General features: G+C 39.7%; 1 protein-coding gene and 1 non-coding gene across 3 annotated transcripts in view; both read right to left on the bottom strand.

Annotated features, from left to right (window-relative positions):
• The window catches only part of HDAC8 (histone deacetylase 8), a 244,923-nt gene that overhangs the window by 200,638 nt on the left and 30,189 nt on the right, over positions 1-14,096 (bottom strand). The gene's annotated exons all lie outside the window — the stretch shown is intronic.
• TRNAW-CCA (transfer RNA tryptophan (anticodon CCA)) lies at positions 10,507-10,579 on the bottom strand. The gene has a single exon. It is a non-coding gene; the product is annotated as a tRNA-Trp (tRNA).

Below are 14,096 nucleotides of genomic sequence, written 5' to 3'. Positions count from 1 at the left end.
TTTTGCTCTAGCCACACTGGCCTTGTTATTCCTAAGAAACATCAAATGGATAATGGTGTGCATGGTTATATGCAGTTATATGGTTTGCTTTTGAGGACCTGCCAAACTGTTTTCCAAATTGGCTGCACCATTTTACATTCCCACCAGCAATGTATGAGGGTTCTCATTTCTACCTGTCCTCACTTGCATTTGTTATTATCTATCCTTTTGACTTTAGCCATCCTAGTGGGTGTGAAGTGGTATCTCATTGCGGTTTTGGTTTGCATCTCTCTAATGAGCAATGATGTAAGAGTTTTATAGTTTAGTTTTTAGGTCTATAATCCATTTTGAGTTAATTTTTATGTATAGTATGAAGCAGAGGTCCAAATTCATTCTTTTGCATGTGGATCCAGTTGTCCCAGCACCATTTGCTGAAAAAACTGCTCTTTCCCTATTGAATTGTCTTAGTATCTTTGTCAAAAATCAATTGACCATAAATGTGAGGGTTTATTTCTGAACTCTCAATTCTATTCCATTGATCAATATGCCTATTCTATGCCAGTATCACACTGTCTTGATTACAGTGTGAATCCTCCAACTTTGTTCTTTTTCAAGATTTGGCTATTTTAGGTCTCTTGCATTTCCACAAGAATTTTAGGATCAGCTTGTCAATTTCTACAAAAAGCCAGCTGGGATTTTGGCAGAGATTGTGTTGAATCTGTAGATCAACTTGGGAGTACTGTCATCCAAACAATATTAAGTTTTCTGATCAATGAACATGGAATCTCACTATACATTATTTATATGATTCACAGTTATAAGGAACTAATGTATAACAAACAGTTTTAAGTTGTGAGATCAAATGCATACCTTTACAATTTTATCAAGGTATAATTTAGATATCATAAAATTCACCCATATTAAGTATACAATGCAATGATTTTTAATAAATTTACTAAGTTGGGCAACCATTACCATAATCCACTTTTAGAACATTTTCATCCCTCCAATAAGACTCCTCATGCCTATTTATAGCTGATCCCTGTTTCTACCCCCAGACCCAGTCAAGCACTAATCTACTTTCTGTCTCTATAGATTTGCCTTTCTGGACATTTTACATAAATAGAAGCATACATATGTGGTCTTTTCTATCTGGCTTCTTTTACTTAGCATAATGTTTTTTTTAATTAATAGTTTTTTTTAAGAAGTTTTGGTTTTACAGAAAAATAGAACAGATAGGACAGAGAATTCCCATATACCCTCTCCCCTGCATACAGTTTCCCCTATTAACATCTTGCATTAGCATGCTACATTTGTTACAATATTGATATATTACTATTAACTGAAATATATAGCTTACATTAGGGTTCACTCAGTGTTGTACAGTCATGTGAGTTTTGACAAACATATGTCATGTATTCACCATTACAGAATCACATCATAGTTTCACTGCCCTAAAAATCCCGTGTTCCACCTAATTATTCCTCCCCTCTCCTCCAAGCCCACGGCAATCACCTAATCTTTTTTTTTTTTTTTACTGCCTCTATAGTTTTGCCTTTTCCAGAATGTCATATAGTTGGAATCATATAGTATGTAGTCTTTTCAGATTGGCTTACGTCACTTAGCAATATGCATTTAAATTTTCTACATGTCTTTTCATGGCTTGATAGGTCATTTAAAATATCAGCTTTACTGAGGTATAACTGACATAGAATTGTAAGATATTTAAAGTGTACATCTTGGTGATCTGATATACATGTACATTGTGAAAGGACTGCTCCCACCTAATTAATTAGCACATCCGTCACCTCACGTATTTATCTCTTTTATTTTTTGGTGAGAATATTTGTTATACTCTTAGCTAATTTCAATTATACAATACCTAGTAGCTCATTTGTTATAGCTGATGATATTCCGTTGCATGGATATAAGAGTTTGCTTATCCATTTACCTATTGATGGACTTCTTAGTTGCTTCTAGATTTTGGCAATTATGAATACAGCTGCTATGAACATTTGTGTGCAGGTTTTTGTATGGACATTAAGTTTTCAACTCAGTTGGGTAAATGCCTGTGAGCATGATTGCTGAGCATGTTTTTGAGGTTCATTCACATTGTAGCTTGTAACAGTTTTTCCTTCCTTTTTAAAATCCCTGAATAGTATTGTTATATAGATATACCACATTTTGTTTATCCATGCACTAGCAGATGGACATTTGGGTTGTTCTCACTTTTTGGTCATTATTAATAACCAAACAGAACAGAATAGAATAGAGCTGCTATGAACATTCAAATGTAAGTCTTTTGGTAGATATATGTTTTTATTTCTACTGGGAGTGGAACTGCTGGGATGATTGATAAATTTATATTTAACTTCTTAAGAAAGTGTTAAACTGTTCTCCAAAGTGTCTGCACCACTCTACATTCCCACCAGCAATGTATGAGGGTTCCAGTTTCTTAACATTTACTGTCTGTCTTTTTGTTACAGTCATTCTTGTGGGTGTATAATAGTATCTCATTTTGATTCTAATTTGCATTTCCCTAATGATTAGTGATACTGCGCATCTTCTCATGTGTTTATTAACTGTTCATATATCTTTTTGGTGAAATGTCTATTCAAATCTTTTGCCTATTTTTAAATTGGGTTGTCTGTCTTATTATTATTGAATTGTAAGAGTTCTTTGTATATTACGGATATGAGACCTTTATCAGATACGTAATTTGCAAATTATTTTTCCCAGTTTATGACTTGTATTTTCATTTTCATAATGATGTCTTTTGAAGTATAAGTTTTTAATTTTGATGAAGTCCAGTTTATCAATTTTTTGTTTTATGGATCATGCTTTTGTTGTTGCATCTAAGAAATCGTTGCCTTACCAAAGTCTCAAAGATTTTCTCCTGTTTTCTTCCAAAAGTTTTATAATTTTAGCTCTTACATTTAGGTCTCATCCGTTTTGAGATAATTTTTGTGTATGGTATGAGGCAAGGGTCTAATGTTATCTTTTTGCATCTGTGGATCCAACTGTCTCAGCACCACTTGTTCAATTTCAACCATACATTTTCAAAGGTTTTAAAAAGAAGTGTTTCTCTAACACTTTATTTCAAAAACTTTCAAACCTATAGAACAGCTGAAAGAATAGGACAAGCAATCATGTATCTTTCACCTAGATTCACAAATTGCTACTAGTTTCCACATTTGTTCTCTCTTCAAACACAAACATGCAAGCACGCATGCGTACGTGCACATATGTGCAGCGCTCTCTCTCTCTCTCTCTCTCTCTCTCTCTCTCCCCCCCCACTTATTGCTGACCCATCTGAAAGTAAGACACAAATATGAGGATACTGCACTCCTAAATACTTCAGCATGCATCTCCTAAGAAAGTCTTCCACATTATCATACCCAAGAAAAATCAACATTAATTCAATAATATCATCTAAAGTATATTACATACTTAAATTTACCAAATTATTCCAAAAACGTCTTTCATAGCTGTTTGTGATCCACCCCACCCCTCATTCAGAATCCATTCAAGGTTGACACGCTGCCTTTGATTGTTAGAGCTCATTGTTCTCTTTATTCTAGAACAAATCCTTAACCTTCTTTTGTTTTTCATGTTAATGGCTTTTTGGAGAGTCCAGGCCAGTTGACTTACTGTATGTCCCACATTCTGGGTTTGTCTAAGTGTTTCTGCATATTTAGATTCAGGTTAAACATTTTTGGCAAGAATATTTCATAAGTGGTGTTCTGTACTTCTTATTACATTACATCGGGAGGCACAATGTCAGGTTGTCCTGGTATTGACAATGCTGGGTTTAATCACTTGTTTAACCTAGTGACTGCCAGATTTTCCCATTGTAAATGTACATTTGTAATTATCAAGGAATCTGTGGGGTGATAATTTGAGACTGTGTGAATATCCTGTTCCCCAAGAACTTTTTACCCAATGGTTTTACCAGCAACTTGATGATCTTTGCCAAAATCAATTATTATACTGGGGGCTGCAAAACAGTGATTTTCTATTCTATCTTCCTTCTACGTTTATTAGCTAGTATTCTTCTGGAAAAAAGATCTCCCCCCACCCCCCCTGCTTCAGAATATCGCTTTGGACTAATGGATTATTACTTTTATAACATCTTTATTGGAGTATAATTGCTTTACAATGGTGTGTTAGTTTCTGCTGTATAACAAACTGAATCAGCTATATGTATACATATATCCCCATATCCCCTCCCTCTTGCATCTCCCTCCCACCCTCCCTATCCCACCCCTCTAGGTGGTCACAAAGCACGGAGCTGATCTCCCTGTGTGATGCAGTTGCTTCCCACTAGCTACCTATTTTACATTTGGTAGTGCATATATGTCCATGCGACTCTCTCACTTCGTCCCAGCTTACCCTTCACCCTCCCCGTCGGACTAATGGATTATTGTTATCATTATCATTATTATTTTACCACTATAATCCATTTCCATTAATACTTTCACAATTTCTAAAAAATATATTTCCTAGCCCAGTCTACAGAAAAGGCCTAAAAGCAGTGCACATCAGTAGCACTGAGCATACCTAATGCCTAGACTGTGGTACTGAAATACCATTTCCTATTCTCAGGAACCAGAGCTCCTGAGAGAACTGGCTGATTCCAGTGTGAATTGGGGAAACATTGTTCACCAGAAAGCAAAGATGCACTAAAGAACTGATGGGGTCATGTGAAAAACACATAGGAGCTGGCTTGAAGGGGCTCTATTGGCCAAATTTGGGATAATTTGAGCATTACAAAGAAGTGCTTTAAAAATTATCCATATTTTACTAAGCCTCATCTATAATTCCCCTTCTCTCTCTCTCAACCTGTCTCCTTCTCCACTGCCTTTATTTTCTCATCATTCATTTGCTCTTCAGTCTTCTCTTTTTACAGCACTGAAAATTATACCAGTAATCATTTGATTGCCAAATCCCACAGACACTTCTCAGTCCTCAACAGACTCAACTTCATTGTCACTAGTAACCCTTGCCCTCCCATGCTAGACTTTCTTCTCCTCTCCTCCAAAGCAGGGACAAACAATCCATATCCAGGTTCATGGCTTACCATGGCCTACCGAAGGTGAGCAGAAAAAGAACCTAAAACCATGGGAGAGGAAGACCCAGGTTGAAGAAGGGTTGGGGTATAGGTGTTAGTGGCCACATTTTCTCCATCTTGGTATTTTCAGGGCTTAAGCAGTGGGTGGACTCCAACAGGCATACACAAATATGGCTCACTCTCTGTGACACTTGAGGCAAGGCACTTCCCCTTTCTGAGCCTCAGGTTCCCCACACACAACACAGGAATGATAACACCAACTCTAAGGGTTGTTTCAAGAACATTCATGTGCACACTGTGAACTCTAAAGGTTATTCAAAAGTAAGAAATGAAAAAGTTCTTACTTCTCCTGTTTGGTATTTCTTCCCAAACCTCCCCCCACCCTGCCCAATTAAACTTTCCTTGATTATCTCCCTCAAGTGACTATTTCTTTCCTTTGGTTTTCTACAAAATTGTTTGCTTTCTCCACTTCCTTCTTTCCCATTTACTCTGCAACTGTCTGTTCCACTTACACCCCTTTTACCAGGTTCACCAGTGACAAGTAATTTTTAATCTTCAACTTATTTGATCAGCATCTGACACTAGTAAACATACCCTGATTCTTTCCTTTGTTTGAAATAGAGTTATTGTCAGTGTTGTGTCATAGTCAGCTAGTGAGATCTAACTATTCAATATTCAGGAATTTTGCAAGCCCTTGGGATTATTTATATCACTGAAATTAGCAAATGCTACAAATTTAGGGCTTCACTTTTTTTCAGAGATCTGATTTACCAGCACACTACTTGTTACTGTTTCTATAAATGACACATGCTCAATAAAATATGTTCAACTATTTAAACTTTAACAAAAAGTGCAATGACCTGAAATCTCACTACCAGGGAAAAAACCCCAAATCACCGTTTGCTAGGCAGCAAAGTTTTATTTAATGAAGAAAATGTTACATTGCTGCTTTATAACCTTCCATAATATGTCATGGACGTCTTTCCATGTCAATAAGTATAGAGCTATGTCATAACTTTTAATGGCTGAATACTATTCCACTGTGTGTATCTGCCGTAATAATTCTCCTACCGTTGAATATTTTAGATTGTTTCTGCTATCATGATGCTGGGAACAATGTTGTTACATGTGTTTTAAAAATCCATTTGTACAATTTTCTATCTCCTTTGGGGTAAATTCCCAGAAGTAAGATTGCTGTCTCATAGAATGTGCTTATTTTTCATTTTGATACATATTGTTAAAGTGTCCTCTGGGAAGTCCAAAAAAATTTACATTCCCAGCAGTAAGTACACAGGAGTGCCTGTTTCCCCATAGCCTTCGTAACACTGTTCGATCTTTTAAATCTTTGCCAATCTCACAGACGAACAACAAAAACACACAATTTTGCTTTCATGTCTTTGATTACCAGTGAAGATGAACAACTTTTTATATGTTTATTGCCTCTTTATATGTCTTTGGATAACTGCCTTTTCATGTCCTTTGCTCACTTTTCTAATGTGGACATTTGCCTCTCATCCCTTTCTTAAAAGAGTTTCCTTCCTTAGATTCCTGTACACTACTTCTTTCTGAGTCCTGTTCTACCATGCTGCCAGTTTCTTCTCTGGCTTCTTCCTCTCTATTTGCCCCTTAAATGTTGATGCTCTCTCTTCACTCTGCCCCAGCCACTTTTCCTCAGTGATCTTATCCATTCTTATGATCGTAATTGAAATCTCTAACAACATGAACAATCCCGATAGTAATAATGATATGAATAATTGCAAACATTTATTGAGCATTTACCATGTGCCAGGTACTGTAATTAGTGCTGCTATGGAATAGCTCCGTTAAGTTATTCCTCACAGGAAGCACATAAGGCAGGTACTAGCATGAAGCTCTATTTTATAGAGGGGGAAACAGAGTCAGGAAAGTTTAACTGACTTGTCCAAAGTCACAAAATTAGTATGTACAGAGTTAGGACTGAAACCCAAGTCTTGTCTGGTGCCAACCAGACTATATTACATCCTGTGACTGTATGCTGTATATCGTCTACATTACAGCCCACAAGCCAAATCCAGCCTGATGTGTTTTTGTTAATAAAGGTTTATCAGAACACAGCCATACCTACTCACTTAAATATTGTCTATGTTAGCTCTGAAGCTAAAACAGCGAAGTTGAATACGTACAACAGACACCTTGTGGCCTGCAAAGTCTAAAATACTTACTATCTGGACCATTACAGGAAAAGTTTATCTGCTTCTGCTCTGCTCACAGATAACTCCAAAAATCTACATCTTCATCACTGACCTATCTTCTGAGTTCTCTATCTACCAATCAGCTGAACACCTCTAGCTCATAAGTACTTCCATCTCAGCAGTCTCGAAACTGGACTCTAAGATACCAGTTCCTGCCATTCCCAACTTCCTAACCCTCTAGCCCAGGGATGTGACATGCATACTTGCCATTCCTCTTTTTTTCACCCATGACAGACATTGCTAATTGATCACATTACTTTTTCCCATTAAGCCCCGATGGGGCCTCAGAATCTTTCTTAATACAGCCCTTTATGAAGGCCTGGCCTGAGATTGGCAGTGGGGGGTACAAAGAAGGGGTTGGAGTCAAGAAACATTTAGGAGGTAGAATCAGCATTATGTGCAGTTAACACATGAGGTAAAACTTATTTGCCATCCCTGTAGCAGAGCCACACCCAGCTTCTCACTGGTCCTGGAACCTGACCAAACCCATTCATACTTCTACATACCCGCACGTGATTCTTCACCCCAAATTCCATACTCTCCCTGCTCTGCCTGGCAGGACCCTTTTCCGTGTCTGACAACCAGCTCGAATGTCACAACCATGAAGCCTTTCCCCACATGGGTTAGCCGTTTCCACATGGTGCCCCCACCAGTCCAGAACTCTATCATAGGATGAATGCATAATACATACATTGTACCATATCTATCTTTCCACAGGTTGGTCTGTCTACCCCACTAAACTGAGAGCTTCCTAAGAGCAGGGCATATATCTTAATTATCTTTGCATCCCTGGCATCTAGAAGTATCCAGGACACAGCAGACCGTCAGTATGTTAAATAAAAGGAGGATAAAATCATTGCAGGTGTCACCATCTACCTACAAAGCTTAGTACATAGTTCTTGACTCCAGCACCTTCTTTGCACCTCCCATTGCCAACCTCAGGCCAGGCCTTCATCATTTACACTCTGGATTATTGGATTATTGTCACAACCTCCCTGCCTTTAATCTTGGCCCCTCACATTGATGCTCTATGTTAATTCCCTCATTCAACAAATACCTACCGAGTGTCTGCTAGATGCTCTCTATTCTAGGCACTGAGACAAAAATCTTTGTCCTCATGGAGCTTGTATTCTAGGGGAGGAAACACAATCATCAGAGTGAACCACCTGTATGCAGCTGTGACCATGTCATTCTCCTTAGAACCTACACTGGTTCTCCATTGCTGATAGTCCAAACTACCTGAACATGGCAGATAAGGGCTTCCATGACCCAGCCCTTATGTACTCTAGTTTCATCTCTGCTATTTTGTACTCTAGCAATACTGAAATGTATACACTGCATTTTTTCCCCACCTCCCTGACTTTGATTTTGCTGTCCCCTTTGCCCAGACCCTTCCCTCTCTTTCTTTGTATGGTTAACTCCTGTTTTTCAAGATTCAGCTGAGACAGCACTTAAATCTAGGAGGCCTTCCCTCTTCTCCCTCAGGTTAGGTGCTTCTTGTCAGCGCTCCCGAAACAACATCCTGTGCAGACCTCTATTGTTGCCTTATCGTTGTTTGTTTCTACATCTGTTTTCCTGACGAGGCAGGGCTCTTGGAGGGCAGAGACTGTCTTACTCTTCTTTGTAACCCCAGGAAACTCAAGAACCTCCTCCCGTGTATAAGACATTTAGGCACTCAATAAATATTTGTTGAATTAAGGACTGTTGCTTCCACATGCCATTCTCATTCAGGGCCAGATCACTCGGCTGCACTCCAGACTCTGCTTACCAGACATCGTGCTGCCTCTCAGGTACCCCAGAGCAGAGACGCCACGACCAACAATGAATTCATCATCACTCCTGAAACCCACTTTTCCTCCTGTAATCCTACTGTCATTTTTAAAACTGGCAACCCTACTGACAGTTTTGATTATTCTGTCTTCCTCTCCCTGATGATTCTATTTCAGAAAACCTCCTTCTGGCTCCTCCTTCCTGTTTCCTCTGCCACTGCCCTCATTATCACCCCCCCTGGCTGACTGCACCAGCCTTCTAACCCGTCTTCCTGCCTTTACTCTCATCCCCTGGATTTAATCCTCCACACTGTGGCCAGAGTTATCTTTGTCAAAGAAAAATCTGATTCTGTCACTTCCCTGCTTAATGATCTTTTCTGGCTCCCCACTGCCTTCAGGATAAAGCCCAAACACTTCAGTATAGTACACGAGGTCCTTAAGGATCTGGCCTCATCTCAGTTCCCAGCCTCACCTCCTGCCACTGGCCCATACCAACTTCCTGACTCAGCCATACTCAACTCTTGCCAACTCTCACAAATCTTATTCTCTCATGCCTTCCCACCTCTGCATGTTCAGTTCCCTTTTCCTTATCCTTTTCCCTTGTATCTGCCTGGCTTACACTTTTTTGCCCCTGAACACTCAGCTCAAGCATCACAACAGACTCAATACTTCAACAAAGCCTGCTCTGAACACAGTACCTCCCCACAGCCCCGCTGAGCTTAGTGTCTTAGTTTACGCTTCCCTAGTACCCTGTGCCTATTACAACCATTAACCACATTAAGTCAGAATGCTAGTTTACTTGTCAGTATCTCCCAGTTCACCACAAGCTTCTTGAAGTCAGGGACAGTGTCTGTATCTCTATATCTTCAGAGCCTAGCATCTTTGCCTGGAATACAGTAAAAATTCAACAACCAAAACAAATGTTTAAATAAGTGAAGGCCTACTTGACTTTGCAAATGTTGATCCTTTTTCCTGGCATACTCTGCCTGGTAAATTCCTAGGTCATTATTGTATCCCTAGCACCTAGCAGAGTACCTGATGTACGGTAGGTATTCAATAAATACTGAGTGAATGGATGAGACCAAGCTCAAAAAGCACCTTCCTGACCTCTTAAGAGCCCTGGGTGTAGCTGGTTAGTCTCCAGCCCCAAACCCCACAGCCCATTGTATCTCCTTCTGCCAGAACACTTGCCCTGTCACACTATTCACATGGCTGCCTCCCGGCTAGACTGGGCGCTCCTTGAGGACAGACTTTTGTTACACTTGTGTCTGTATCTCCAGTGCCTAGCACAGTGGCAGGCACACAAGAGATGTTCAGAGAGCGTTTTCAAAAATATTTATTTATTTGGTTGTGCTGGGTCTTAGTTGCGGGAGGCGGGCTCCTTTTAGTTGCGGCTCAAGGGATCCCTTAGTTGCAGCTTGAGAACTCTTACTCGTGGCGTGTGTGTGGGATCTAGTTCCCTGACCAGGGATCGAACCTGGGCCCTCTGCATTGGGAGCGTGGAGTCTTAACCACTGGACCACCAGGGAAGTCCCCAGAGAGCATCTGTTGACTGAATAAACGGATAAATAAGAAGATAAGACTTAGGGGAGTCTCTACAAATATCTGAAAGGCTGTGCTGGACTAAGAAAGCAGACTATTCTATGTGGCTGCAGGAGGCAGAAGAGCTGGGAAAAGCATTATTTTAGCTCAAGGGCAGAAAGAATTTTAACTTTTAGAATGGCTTGAGGGTCAAATGGGCTGCTGCTGGGGAAAGTGAACTCCCTGTGATGAGAGGTGTGCAATGAGGCTAGGGAATGCTAGGCAGTGATGCTGGAGAGGGAATTTCAACAGCAGACAGGGAGGTGAAGGTGGGGTGTTGATTGGGGGTGATGGTGGTGGTGGTGCTAGATGATCCCTGGGGTTCCTTCTGGATGGGGCATCCACTAACCTGCACCCCTCAAAGGTGCCCGTGGACTGGGACATGGCTTCTCCACCAACCAGACCTTTCTTAGCCAGCCCAGGCACATTTAGCTGCTCACTATTTCTCCTCAGGCGCAGGATAGCCTTATTCCTATCCTTATCTTTAAAAACCAGCAAGGTATCGGGCTCATAGTAGGAGCTCAGCAACTGTTTGCTGAATTGTATCTGACTATTCTGATATCAAAGACCACTCCCCTGTCTGACTCAATAAACATTTTTTGAATGAAATTAATTTAAATTCGACTATGTGACAGTGCATGGCTCATATCATTCATTAATCATCATTTACTGGGTGTCTATATAATATTACAAACAAGGCCACATGCTAAGCATTGTGAGAGGGGAAGCAATAGGACTCTCTCTTCCAGGAGTTTACAGTGTGGCAGGAGAGAGAAACTATGATACAATAAGTGTAGCAGAGGTATAAAGTGCCTAGCACAGTGCTGGCTATGTAGTAGGTACTCATGGAAGGATGAATAATGGTTCCCAAAGCTGTCCACGTTTTAATGCCCAGATGTAAGTAAGTTAAGGATTTGAGATGGGGAGATTATCCGGGATTATCTGGGTATGCCCTTAATGTGATCATAAGTGTCCTTATAAGAGGGAGGCAGAGGGAGAGTTGACACAAAAGAGAAGGCCACACAGTGGAAGCAGAGTCAGAAAGAAGAAGCTGCGCTGCTGGCTTTGAAGATGGAGGAAGGGACCATGAGCGAGGAATATAGCTCTAGACACCAGGCAAGGAAACAGATTTTTCCCTTAGAGCCTCCAGAGGGAGCGTGGCCCTGCTGACATGCTGATTTTAGCTGTGTAAGACTCATTTTGGACTTCTGGCTGTCAGAACTGTAAGGGAATAAATTCCTGTTGTTTTAAGCCACTAAATGGGTGATAACGTTAGAGCAGCAATAGGAAACTAATATAGCACTTGATAAATACTTGGGAATAAGTGGATTTTTAAAAAAGTTCTGTAAAAGAGATAAAGATACAGGGATTCCCTACTGAGTAGAAGAGAGCCTAAAAGCTTTAAAAATGCTCCAAGGAGCCATGACTTGCTTTTCCCTTGACTTGGCTTGACTGGCCAGCTTGGGGATTATTTGTGCAGCTTACTGCTTGCCCACCATGGTGCTGGTAGCTGTTAGCTTCCGGTTGCCATTTTGGAAATCTACTTAGGGGGCACTTCTAGGGCCCCAGTTGCCTGAAATGCTGTGCCCTGAAGCCCTATTACCTGAGAGTGGGAACAAAATATAGTCTCTTTTTCACTGAACTCTGATGGCAATTATAATCTGCTCTAAATTGTTGAACACTCTATTATATGCTATTTTATGTTGTTTTCTAGTTACATCACACATCTGAATCTTATCTGTTCAATTACATAAGATCCTTAAGGGCAGGGATCATGATTTTTACATATATTTAGTTCTTCCATGATACTAGACACTCCAGAGTGACTCAGGTAATACTTACGTATTGCTGATAATCAAGAAGCTGGGTAGGGAAGACTGTTATTTTATGCTTCATTTTCTAGACCACAACCAGCAAGCTGACTCAATTTATCTATCGATCTGCCGATCTATCTATCTATCCATCCATCCAACATTGATTATTTTCTTACCATGGGCCAGGCATATACTTGGTACATTCAGTGGATACAGAAGTAACACTTGGTTTCTGTTATTGAAGGCTTAGCTGTCAAAGACTGCTAAACTAACACATTATAACACGATATGCTAGAGGCAAAAACAAAATACCATTAAAACAGAGGCAAGAGCAATTAATTCTGTCTATGGGAGTCGGGAAGAACTCCAGGAAGGTGACAATTAAGCTGTGTCTTGAAGGAGAAGTAGTTTTCCAGGAAGAGAAGAGGTGTGTAGGACATTCTAGACAGAGGGAGCACATAGGAAGGCACAGAGGAGTTGTGAAAAAAAAAGAACTGGCTAGAGCAGGGAGTGGTAGGTGATGAGGCTAGAAAGATAGGCTAAGGCCGGACTTTTAAAGCCATCCTGGCAAGTGTCTGGACTTGTGTTTTATATATGAAGGGTAACCAATGTCTTTGATTTCTATTTCATGTGAAAAGCACCCACAATAGAAAGTCTGTACTGCAGAGAGGATGTTTTAACTGTGGATTGCTATATAAAATCTATATTATTTAAACGAGTAAAACAATGATCAGAATTAAGTCTGAGGAATCTCTGAGTTAATCCCTCAGTTTCTTTATCCATTTTTTCCACTGAACAGAAAAACAGAAGGTTGATTATTCAGAAAAAAATTTCTTTTCTGGTCACTAAAATATATAACAAGTCTACTATAAACCCCAGAAGCTCTGCTTCTTCCTCTTCTTTAAAAAAACAAAAACAGCTTTAGTGAGCTATACATCACATGCCATACAATTTACCCATTCAATGGCTTTTAGTATGTTCACCTCACCACAATCAATTTTAGAACATTTTTATCACTCGAAAAAGAAACCCTGTACTCATTAGCAGTCACTGCTCCTCATTTTTCTCGAAAGCTCCTGGGCCCTGGCAACCACTAATCTACATTCTGTCTCTATAGATGTACCTACTCTGAATATTTCATACAAATGGAGTATAAAATATGTGGTCTTTTGTGACTAGCTTCATTAACTTGGCATAATGTTTTCAAGTTTCATCCATACTTAGCATAATGTTTTCAAGTTTCATCCGTATTTTACCCTCTATCAGTACTTCCTTTCTTTTTATTGTCAAACAATATCCCATTGTATGGATATACCACATTTTACATTTATCAGTTAATGGACATTTGATTTTTCCCTACCTTTTGGCTATAGTGAATAATGCTGCAATGAACATTAGCACACAAATTCTTGTGTGGACATACATTTTCAATTCTCTTGGGTATATACTTAGGAGTAGAAGTTCTGGGTCACATATTTTAATTCTATGTTTAACTATGAGGAACTGCCAAACTGTTTTCCAAAATGGCTGTACCGTTTTAGAGTCCTACTAGCAGTGTATAAGGGCTCTAATTTCTTTATATCCTCTTGAATACCTTCTATTGTTCATCTTTTTGATGACAGCCATTCTAGTGGGTATGAAGTGGTATCTC

Source organism: Delphinapterus leucas, chromosome X (assembly GCF_059928025.1).
Source record: "Delphinapterus leucas isolate spDelLeu-1000000601 "Yukka" chromosome X, BTC_Dleu_Yukka2, whole genome shotgun sequence".
NCBI classification, from domain to species: Eukaryota; Metazoa; Chordata; class Mammalia; order Artiodactyla; family Monodontidae; genus Delphinapterus; species Delphinapterus leucas.
This window is presented reverse-complemented; position numbering and strand designations above follow the sequence as displayed.